This window comes from Gracilinanus agilis, chromosome 1, assembly GCF_016433145.1.
Source record: "Gracilinanus agilis isolate LMUSP501 chromosome 1, AgileGrace, whole genome shotgun sequence".
Lineage (NCBI taxonomy): Eukaryota > Metazoa > Chordata > Mammalia > Didelphimorphia > Didelphidae > Gracilinanus > Gracilinanus agilis.
In genome coordinates, this window is record NC_058130.1 from 625,005,061 (window position 1) to 625,017,892 (window position 12,832).

Sequence of the window (12,832 nt, forward strand, 5' to 3'; positions counted from 1 at the left end):
AAAGAACACTATCCATATTCAGAGGAAGAATTCTGGGAGTAGAAACACAGAAGAAAAAGAACTGCTTGATCACATGGGTTGATGGGGATGTGATTGGAGATGTAGACTCTAAATGATCACCATGATACAAATATCAATAATATGGAAATAGGTCTTGATCAATGACACATATAAAACCCAGTGGAACTGCATGTACACTATAGGAGGGAGGTCGGGGAAAGAATAGAAAGAACATGAATCTTGTAACCATGGAAAAATCTTATAAAATAATTAATTAAATAAAATTTTCTATTAAAAAATCAAGATAAAAATAAAACAAAACCAACAAACAAAACAAATAAAAAAAAAAACAAACACATAAAAAAATGATCAGGTTTCAACATTCTTCCAGCCTAAGACACTGAGGAAGTTGGAAAAAGATAATTATTATACAGGAATGGAAAATGGCCCATGTCAATGAAATACCAATAGTATGATTAGGTATTAGTTATGAAAGTAGCAGACGTTTTATAATATATTTGGGCAAGAGACAGTAAAGGTAGTTGGAAACTGGAGAGAGATGAAAGGGGACATTGTACTGGTACTGCAGAACCAGATGGTGTATGACAAATCTGTTGTCTTTACTCACTTCAGGATCATAGTTCAAGGGCAGAGAGGAACATCTAATAATAAGGAAATAGGAGCCTTGAGGAGCAGTGTCACTTTTGATCACAAGAGATCAAGGATCCTGAGGAATATATCATTTCTGGGTCCAAGGTAGTAGGGTTCCTGAGGACATGTAGAGATTGTAATATCAAAGGATTAGTGGTCCTTTTTAGGCAAGGACCAGAGTGCAGACTGTGAAAGCAATGGCCATACTTTGCCTCAAATCACACAAGCATGGTAGCACCTAAAACTTCCAAATCTCTAGAACTAGTTCTGAAAAAAAGCAGTGCAAAAAAACCAACAACAAACAAACAAAAAAGCCTGAAGCTTGAAATAATGCCCCTCCATCCATCATGCAAGGAATGGAGTCAAACTTTAATATAAAGTTCAAAATCAAGAAACAGTATGGGAAAATGAGGAAAAAAGAAAAAAAGGGACATGATATCAAACCAGTGTGGTGACAGACAAGATCAAGATGAAAACTAAGAAGACCATTAAATGCAAATAGCTACAAGCAAAGCCTCAAAAATGTGAATTTAATACAAGACAAAAACATCATGGAAGATGCAAAAAATGATTTTCAAAATTAAATGAGTAATAGAAGAAAAATTACATAAAGAAATAAGATAAAGTGAAGAAATCATGTTGTTGTGCTATTAGTGGAATGGTAAACTAGTCCTACCATTAGGAAGAATTTACTACTTCCTCCAAAAGGCTACAAAACCTTGCACACCCTTTGACCAAGAAATACCGGAAATCTGGGAAGATGGGGGCATAGAAGCAGCAAGGCTCCAGACCTCAATAAAACCCTTCACCACCAATTAAGGACAAAGGGCTCCAAGGGAACAGAAAACCAAATCTGACAACAGAAAAGAGCTGGGGGATCCTCTAGATGAACCCAACTTAAAAGCTTCACAGAAAAAAAAAGAGATAAAAAGCCTGAATTCTTGGAACTGTCCAGTGGGAGGGGCAAGAAAGGAGGAAGATCCCAGGTCCCCTCCTGCACCTAATGTGCTGAGTCTCCAGCAGATCCTGGAATCCCTGGGTGGGCTGGGGTGCTAGTCCAAGGGAATGCCTCGCTGGCACAGCTGTGCCAAACTCAAGGCTCTGATCATGGACTGCAGGTAGGCTGCTGGGGGAGAAACCCAGAGAGGGCAAACAAACACTCCATCTTGCACTGACCCCCCCTCCCATTTTCTCTGGAGGTTTTGACCTTAGGGCACTTCTGCAGATCAACCCCACCTGGCATAATCCTATCAATATAGCAGACAAGAAGTCTTCAGAGGGCAGGGAAGCTCCAACACTCCTCTCCCACAGATTACAATGAAAGTAGCCAAATTCACTTCTTTAGCTTTTACCACCAGTTGGAGAAAATCTGGCCTTGGTCCCACTAACCTAATTAGTCAACAGAGCAGAGAAGGAGCCCTCCCAGGACTGAGTATCCCAAACCCAAAGATAAAAAAATGATCAGAGGATTAAGATTACAAACAATTACAAGGGGGAAAGAATGAAAAAATGAGTAAACAACAGAAAAAGAAAAAAAAAACACAATCCACAGCTTCTATCCAGAAACTGAACAAAGATCAAATGGATCAAAAGAAGATCAAGGAACACCAAGAAAAAAAAAACATAGAAACTTCAGTGAAATGGACATAGGCTTTGGAAGAACTCAAAATTCAATTAAATCAAGAACTCAAAATTCAAATAACTCAAGAACTCAAAAAACAATCAACAGAGGCTGAAGACAATTGGTAAAAGGAACTACATGAACTAAAACAAGAAAATAGTGTCTTAAAATCCAAAATTGACCAGCTAGAAAATGAAGCAAAGAAGGTAAAAGATGATCTACAAAGAAAATCAGACCAGAAGGAGAAGGACAACCAAAAAGTCATGGGTGAAATTCAGTCTTTAAAAATTAGAATTCAACAACTAGAAGCAAGGATAAAATAGAAAAGAGATCATAATAAAGTTAGTACTGCATTGGTACCCAAGGAATGTCAAAATGTAGATGCTTCTAGTAGGCTGGATAGTTTCTTAGTGGAAAATTAAAGGAGAGATGAATATGAATTGCATAATATCAGAATTGGAAGATATCTCCGAGGCCAAGTAGTCTGATCTACACCTGTAAGGAACCCCTACTATAAAATACTTAACAGGTGACCTCACACCCCAATATTCCTCACATAAAAACAACCACTTCTATACAGTTAAAAGTTATAGGAAGTGTTTCTTTGCATCAAGCCAAAATTTGCATCTAGAGACAAAAAGAGCAAGTTCAATCCTTTCTTTTGTTTCATTTGTTTATGAATGGTTCAATATTAGTAAAACCACCAACATAATTGACCATATCAACAAGCTAACAAAGAAAAGCACATGATTATCTCAATAGATGCTGAAAAAACCTTTAACAAAATACAACACCTATTCCTATTGAAAACACTATAATGGGGGGCAGCAGGGTAGCTCAGTGGATTGAGAGTCAGGCCTAGAGATAGGAAGTCCTAGGTTCAAATCTGGCCTTAGACACTTCCCAGCTGTGTGACCCTGGGCAAGTCAAGTGCCCATTTTGCCCACTCTTACCACTCTTCCACCTATGAGCTAGTACACAGAAGTTGAGTTTAAAAGAAAACACTAAAATGTATAGGAATAGAAGGACCTTTCCTAAAAATAATAAACAGCATTTATCTAAAACCATCAAAAAGCATCATATGCAATGGGGATGAATTAGAAGCTTTCCCAATAAGATCAGGAGTGAAACAAGGATGCCCATTATCACCTCTATTATTTAACATTGTACTAGAGACACTAGCACTAGCAATTAGAGAAGAAAATAGATTGAAAAGCATTAAAAGAGGCAAAGAGGAGACTAAGCTATCACTCTTTGGAGATGATATGATGGTCTACTTGAAAAATCCTAGAAAATCAACTAAAAAGCTAGTGGAAATAATCAACAACTTTAGCAGTTTCAGGATACAAAATAAATGCATGTAAATCATCAGCATTTCTACATATTTCCAACACATCTCGGTAGCAAGAGTTAGAAAGAGAAATACCATTTGAAATCACCCTTAAACCAGTGATGGGCAAACTATTGCCCACGGGCCAGATCCAGGCCTTAGTTTGCCCATCACTGCCTTAAGCAATTCCATAATCACTACATCTGGATGTGGGGGCATAGTGATTAGGGAATTACTTAAAGCAATGATAGGAAAACTATGGCCTGCATCTGGCCTGTGGGCAATAGTTTGCCCATCACTGCCTTAGACAATATAAAATACTTAGGAGTCTATCATCCAAAACAAACACAGGAATTATATGAACACAACTGTAAAACAGTTTCCAAACAATTAAAACTAGATCTAAACAATTAGAAAAAACATTGATTGCTTGTGGGCAGGATGAGCTAACAAAATAAAAATGACCATTCTAACCAAATTAATTTACTTATTTAGTGCCATACCTATCAAACTACTAAGAAACTTTTTTACTAAATTAGAAAAAAGTAAAACAAAGTTTATTTGGAAAAACAAAAAGTCAAGAATATCAAGGGCAATAATAAAAAAAATGGGAAGGAAGGCAGCCTAGCAATACCAGATATTAAACTGTACTATAAAGGAGTGGTCATCAAAACAATATGATACTGGCTAAGAGAAAGAAGGGTAGATCAGTGGAATAGACTTGGGGTAAGTGACATCAGCAAGACAGTCTATGATAAACCCAAAGAGCCCAACTTTTGGGACAAAAATCCACTATTTGACAAAAAGAGCTGGGAAAATTGGAAAACAATATGGGAGGGATTAGGTTTAGATCAACATCTCACACCCTACGCCAGGATAAATTCAGAAGGGGTGAATGCCTACCTTTCAAGTCGTGTTCAGTAGGAGAGCCCCATGACTCCTTCTTGTTGTAGGTTTGGATTTCTGTCTTTTTAAAGCACTTTTTAAAGATTAGTATGGAAGTATAATCACTTTTACTGTTACTAAACTGCCATCCCGACTCCACCCTCCCTCCTTTTTCTATCTACATTTTTCAATTACTCAGTTATTAATATGTATACTATTTGAAGTCAGGGACTTTTTTTTGCTGTATTCTTAATGTTCAATATACATAGTTCCTGGACCATAATAAGCACCTAATAAATGGTTATTGATTTACTGATTAGTCATGCCTATAAAATTTACCTTATTAAACACATATCATTATTTGAGACTTTCCTGATCATTTTGGATCATCTAATTCTAATTCCAATTGAATCATCTAAGCTATTCTTTCTAGTTTTATGTTTCCTAAAAAATGATTAGAAGAATTTGTTCAGACTAAGTCAAAATCACAAAGTAGAGGCAATAACAACTCAAACCTCTCTGAAATTTTTCTCCAACCAACTTTAAAGTAATCTTACAAAATGAATATTGGAGTGGCAGAAGCAACAAGGGAATAGAAGGAAGCAACTTTCCTGCAGAAAACAACTTGGAAAGGAGGCAGAAAGGGATTGGTTCACTGGGGTTAGAGGAGAGAACAATCTGCAGCAAAGCCACAACAAATAATACCCACATAAGCCAACAGCAAACTCCCCTTCATCAAAGTACTGCTCCAGGTTCTGAACCTGGGTCCAAGACAACTTTTAGATTCTGAAACCCTACCTAATCCAAAAGCAGAGCAACTCTAGTTCAAAACCTTTGAAATTCAAAGCCCTTGTAGTAAGATGGCAATAAACCTACAAGCCCTAGTGTAAGACAGTCCATGGTGCTCCTAACTAGTATAGGCCAAAAGAAAGGCTCCAATCTTAGTTCTAAGCACAAGCTGAGGCCCCAAACTCCAGGAGAGGGAAGTTGGCAGTGTGTCTAGCTTGTTGAAGACCAAAGAAAGGCCCAGAACTCCTGCATAAGCCTGAAGTGAGGACATGAAACTCCATGCAAATCATTCCATGGTGTGTCTGTTCTGTGTAAACTCAGAATGTGGCCTACAACACCTGACTGAGTCCAAATTTAGGCCCCAAGCACCAATTATTTCATTCCTAAATTTTTCTTGAGTATTTAAGTAATTAGAAGGAGCATGTGTTGACAGAGAGTGCAAGAGTAGGTGATTTAAAATGGCATGATGTGCAAAAGCAAAATAAAAGGAGAAAAAGAGGATTGCACTGAGAGAAAAAGGAAGGGAGAGCAGGTAAAATGGGATAAATTATATCACCTAAAGTTGTATAAAAATATTCTAGATGAGGGGAAGATGAGGGTGGTGCCTGACAATACTTAAAACTTACTCACATCATAATTGGCTCAAAGAAGGAATAATGTGATAATGAGATTATATCTACCCTGCCCAACTTTAGATTTAATCACCAAAGGTGAAAATATCTCCACTTAACTCACAAGTTGGGAGGTCTGTGACCCACATGTGTTAGAGTGAGTGACAAATCAAAATTTACTGACTATCTCCTGGGCAGTCCTAAGAAAAGCATTTGTTGTGATTGGACACAAACTAAGGGGAAGGCACAGGAAGTGACACATAAGAAGCCCCTTTAAAAGAGAACTCAGTGAGCTCAGCTGGGTTCTTCTGGTTTGTGACTTGGACTTGGAGGAGCTCTGGAGCTTGGACCCTGATAACTTGGAGAGATTGTTCTTAAATCTTTCCTTTGGAATTCCATGTGGTTAATGTAAAGACTGAATCTTCCTGAACTTCTCTTAAGGAATTTCCCTTTCAAAGAGACTCTGTGACTGAAGCTTTTGCTTCATTTGCCTCTGGGGCCCTTCTCTCCTCCAGCCATCTGTCTTTCCAGCCTTGGGCTCAAGGCCGAATCTCCCTAGGCTGAGGGTTAATTAGATCTGCCAGGGTTAAACTAGGGAATTTGAGCAAATTACCTAATGTGTTAGGTTACTTATCCTATCTTATCCTCTCTAATTTTCTTACTTTCTCTCTTTTCATTTATAAATAAACTTCCATAAAGTTCAATTTGACTTGATGTTATTCTTTAATTGGGGATTGATGATTATTCAATTTCCTGGCCACCAAACATTTTAATATTCACCCAATCAAAACTCCTTTTTACCCTTTACATTAACAACCATATTCATTTGAGTACAGAATCCTATTTTAGCATTAAAAGAAGTTGGAGGGGAATAAGAAGTGGAAACTGATAGAAGGGAAAGGGAAGTGAGGATAGTGATTAAAAGTAAAAGACCTGTAAGGAGGGACAGAGAGAGAGCACAGGATCAAAAGGGGAAGATAAGATGGAAGGAAATACAAAGTTGGTAATTATAAGTAAGAATATAAATGGGATGAACTCACCCATAAAGCAAAAGTGGAGAGCAGAGTGGATTTAAAAATTAGAAACCTATATTTTGTTTACAAGAAACATATTTGAGAATGGGAGTCACACAGAGAATAAAGGGTAGGGGCTGGAGAAGACTTTATTGTACTTCAACTGAAGTAAGAAAAGCAGGAGTACAATTATGATATCAGTCAAAGCTAAAGCAAAAATAGGTCTAGTTAAAAGAGATAAGGAAAGAAATTACATCTTGATAAAAAGAACCATACATCATTATGTAAAATCAAAACTAAACATATATGTACCAAAGGGCATAGTTCCAAAATTTTGAAGTAGAATATAAATGAGCTTTTGGATTAGTAGGGAACCTCAACTTTCTCCTCTTAGAACTAGATCAATCTAACAAAAAAAAAAAAGGAAAAAAGGGAAAAGAAAGAAAGGGAAGTACAAGAAATTTTAGGAAAGTTAGATTTAATAGATGTAGTATACAGAATTGGGGGATATAGTTTTTTCTAGCTTTGGCTGAGTTCCAAAAAGCTGTTAGAGGTTTTAGAATCTTGAGGAGAGAGGCAGTTGACTGGATCTTCCGTGGAGGGAGGAAGTCAATGAGCGAGCTCTTAGATTATCTAGCTTCAATATTGAAATTTAGCCTAGCATTGATATATTTACTTAAGAAATCATTATTTTAGATAGACCCTTTATATCTTCCTTTCCTAATACCACCCTGCCTTCCCTCCCTTACCTTAGTGGCTGTGGAGTTTATAAGGAGAGAAATTAGAGAGGAGTTAAATCTGTGAAGAGTTATCTAATTGACAGCATTATTTATAATTTAATCAAATCATCATTTATTTTCTTTTAGATAGCATTTTGTAAAACTGAGTGAGGCAGGTCCTTACTCAGATTCCATCTTTACTTCCCTTCCCCCACCTGAGGTTCCTGAGATAACTAATAGGGCTTTCCTTTAATCCACCTTCCTAACAATCATCCTTCAAACAAATAAATCCTTTGTGTTTCAATAGTCCTATTTAGTGTAATTTGTCTGTTAGTTATCAAGAGGGAAGAAGAGGGAAAGAGACAACGTACTCTGAGCTTAGAGGGTAGGTGAGGCATCCATCTTGAAGGAAGGTGTTACTTCAAAATAGGTCCCTTTCTGTGAAATTAACTAAAGCCTGTTTGTTAATTTCAGTCTAGTCTATTTCCCTCAGCTTGTGTTTGAGTCTAAGTCCCTGTCTGTAAGACTGCAGTGTTAGTCTGTTTAGCCTAACTTCTTTTCTCCCAAAAGATCTCTGTTTTCCTTCTGTGTTATACTCCTGACTTCAGTCCTATTATACCCTGAATCTCCTTTAATCCCAGTCTACCTGTAGCCTAATTTATCCATTTACCAAGTCTCCAACATCCTCCTTTCAATTCCCTTATCCCAAATACCTTTCCTCAAATTACCCCCATAAGACAAGAAATTTTAGGAAAGTTAGATTTAATAGATCTCTGGAGAAAATTGAATGGAAATAAAAAAGAAAATACCATATTTTGAGAAGAAAAAGGTAACTATAAAAATTCACCATATGTCATGGCATAAAAACTTCACAACCAAATCCAGAAAGGAACATTTAATAAATGCATCTTTTATAAATCACAATATAACAAATATTATAATCAATAAGGGTCTATGGAATGACAAGTTAAAATTTAATTGGAAATGAAATAATTTAATTCTAAAAAGCAAAGGGTCTAAGAACATATTATAGAAACAATCATTAATTTAATTAATGAAAATGACAATGATGAGATAATATATCAAAATTTATAAGACAGAGCCAAAGCAATACTAAAGGGAAATTTTATATCTCTAAATGCTTATGCCAATAAAGAAGAGAAAAAACAGATGAGTTGGGCACGAAGCTTAAAAAAACCTAGAAAAAGACCAGTTTAAAATCCCCAACTAAAGACTAAATTGGAAATCTGAAAAATCAAAGGAGAAAGCAATTAAATTAAAGGAAAAAAGCCATTGAACTAGTAAATAAGAATAGGAGATGATTTTAAGAGAACAAAAATAGAGCATTGATTAAATTGGTTTAAAAAAGAAAGAAGGAAATCAAATGAAATGGATGAATTTACCACCATTGATGAGGAAGCTGATGCAATTGTTAGGATCTATTTTGCCCAATCATATGCCATTAAATCTTACAATTTAAATGAAATGTATGAATATTTACAAAAATATAAATTGTCCAGATTAACAAATGAGGAAATATAATCATCAAATAATCCCAACTCAGGAAAAAATACACTGAATATGCTGTCAATGAGCTCTCTAAGAAAAAATCCCCATGACCAAATGAATTCACAAGTAAATTCTTTCAAAAACTTAAAGAACAATTAATCCCAATACTATATAAACTATTTGACAAAACAGGCAAAGAAGGAGCCCTCCTGAATTCTTTTTATGAAAGAAATGTTGTTGATTCCTAAGCCAGGAAAAGCAAAAACAGAGAAATAAAATTTTAGGCCAATTTTCTTAATGAATATTGGTGCAAAACTCTATAAAAATATATACTAGTAGGGAGACAAAATCAATATACCACAGGGATCATTCATACACTACAACAAGGTGGAAATTATACCAGGAATGCAAAGCTGATTTAATACTAGGAAAAATATAATCATAGTTGAACATATTAAAAAAAAAACTTACAAAAATCACATCATTTTTCCCACTAGGTGCAAAAAAAGGCTTTGAGAAAATAAAAGACCCATTTCTATTAAAAACACTGGAAAGCAGTTCCGGGTTAAGATGGTGGCAGAGTAAAAAGCAGCTCTTAACCTCTCCTGACCAAAACACACAAAACTCCTCAAGGGGACATAAAAACAAGTCCAGACGAACGGAGGAACCCCACAACAGGGTGCAGCGTGGAAGGTACATGGAATCAGGGCATTTCCATGCTATAAAGGGGTGAAACAGCTCTCACTAAATCGCAGGCTGAGCAACCACCCCACCCCCACCTACTACACACACACCACCTATAGCGCTGAAGCCAGTTAAAAAGAAATAGAGCAAGTTTGGGGCACCCATCGAGTCATTGGCAGCTCCAGGGCCTGTTCCTGAGAGCAGCAAGATTTGGGACCCCAATAAGCCAAAGAACACACATGAAATCTGAACGCGGGAGCAGAGCACAGGAGCGATGGAGGCGTGGGTGGAGGCAGACACAGCCACGAGCTAAAGCTCTGAAACCCTGAGTGGGGAACCAGCATAGATGGGTATATGACTGTGGAAGCAGCGCCCTGAGACTTGTAAAGGAACCTCCAGCAGAGGATCAAGCTAGGGGGTCCACCAGGGGGCTTGACCTTGGAAAAAACCAGAACTCAGACCTCAGGAGCCAAAAAGACCGTGGACAGACCCCGAGCGCGAGGATAAAGCTGAGAAGCTGCTGGGCTAATGATGGCTACCCAGACTCAGGAAGTTCAGAAGAGAAAGATAAACAACAAGAAAAAGAAGTCTTTAACACTCGAAAACTTTTACACAGAGAAAATCCAGACAACTGAGCAAACAGAGGAGGAGAACAAACAAGCATCCGGGCCCTCCTCAAATAAGGAAAACAGGTCACAAGCTATGGAAGAGTTCAAAACTGAGATTCTGAGGAAGATGGAAGAGATCTGGCAAGAAAATAACAGTTTAAAAGGTAGAATCTTGCAATTGGAAAGTGAGGCTCAGAAATCATATGAACTGATAAGCAAAGTGAACCAGATTGAAAAAAGAAAACCAAAAGATCATAGCTGAAAACGAAAAGTTTAGAGCTGAAAACGAAAAGTTTAGAGCCAAAAACCAGTCCCTAAAGGCTAGAATTGAGCAATTAGAAGCTAATGATCTCTCAAGACAACAAGAACAAATAAAACAAAATCAAAAGACTGAAAAAATAGAAGGAGAAATATCTCAATGAGAGAGTGACAGACCAAGAAAACCAGTCTAGAAGAGACAATTTGAGAATAATTGGTCTTCCAGAAAAACCAAAAATTAATAGAAACCTGACTCTATACTAAAAGAAATTATTCAGCAAAATTGCCCTGAAGTCCTACAACAAGAGGGCAATATAGGCACCAAAAGGATTCATAGAACACCCACTACATTCGATCCAGAGAAGAAAACAGCCAGAAATATAATTGCGAAATTCAAGAGCTCTCAAGCACAAGACAAAATCTACAAGAACCCAGAAAGAGACAATTCAAATATCAAGGAACACCAATCAGGATCACAAAGGACCTGGCAGCCTCCATGCTAAAAGACCGTAAGGCTTGGAATACAATATTCAGAAAGGCAAGAGAGCTGGGCCTGCAACCACAGATCAACTACCCATCAAAATTGACTATATATTTCCAGGAGAAAGTATGGGCATTCAACAAAATTGAAGAATTCCAAGTATTTGCACAGAAAAGACCAGGGCTAAATGGAAAGTTTGATATCCAGCCACAAAAATCGAGAGAAACATGAAAAGGTAAATAAGAAACAGAGGGGAAAGAAAGAAAACTTATAATTTTTAAATTTGCCTTTTTAAGGGCCTCAGTAAGATCTAATTATATATATTCCTATGTAGAGAAATATTATGTATAATTCTCTGTAGTGAACTCTATTCACTATTATAGTATCCACTATTATAGTAATCAGAAGAATAATTCACAGAGGGTGGAACACTAAATAATCTAAGATGACATGGGGGATGGGAAAGAGGGGGTGAATAGAAGGGGACACCAAGAGAAACTTGAGTGAATAAGAAAAATAGGATATTCTATTACACACAAAGAGGGTATGGGAAGGAGAGGGGACAAATACTATTATAAGAAGGAGAGGAAGAGAGCATTAAGAGGTAATAATCAAACCTTACTCTCAGTGTAATCAACCCGGAGAGGGAAGAGTAGCTATACTATCCATTGGGACATAAAACTCTTATCTAACCCTTCTGAGAAAGACAGAAGGGATAAATCAAGGGAAACAGGGGAGTGGGGAGGTCAAAAAAAGGGAGGGGAGAAGATGGAGGGAATTCATTAGGCCTTTAAAAAACAAAAAGAGGGGAATAACAAGGGAGGGGGCAGAAAGGGAAGTCAATCAAGGGAGGGGATAAGGGATACCGGCTCAAAACGAACCACTGGTTTAAAAGAAAATAGTGTAAGAAGAAGGGGTGGGTCTAGGGGAGGATAAAAAATATCAGTGAATGCACAAGTGATAATTGGAACTCTGAATGTGAATGGGATGAACTTGCTCATAAAATGGAAGCAAATAGCAGAGTGGATTAGAAACCAAAATCCTACCATATGTTGTCTACAAGAAACACATATGAGGCGGGTGGACATACACAAGTTTAAGGTTCATGGCTTGAGCAAAATATTTTGGGCGTCAAATGAGAAAAAGAAGGTAGGAGTGGCTATTATGATTTCTGATAAAGCCAAAGTAAAAATAGATATGATTAAAAAAGACAGGGAAGGTCATTACATCCTGATTAAAGGCAGTATAAATAAAGAGGAAATAACACTGCTCAATATGTATGCACCAAGTGGCATAGCATCCAAATTCATAAAGGAGAAACTGGCAGAGCTCAAGAAGGAAATAGATAGTAAAACCATACTAGTGGGAGATCTAAATATTCCTCTTTCAGATCTAGATAAATCAAACCGAAAAATAAATAAGAAAGAGGTAAGAGAGGTGAATGAAGTCCTAGAAAAATTAGATTTAATTGATATGTGGAGAAAAATAAATAGGAACAAAAAGGAATAAACCTTCTTTTCAGCTGCACATGGCACATTCACAAAGATTGACCATGTTATAGGGCATAGAACAATTGCAAACAAATGCAAACGAGCAGAAATAATAAATGTAAACTTCTCAGATCATAATGCAATAAAAATAATAATTATTAAGGGCACCTGGACAGGAAAATC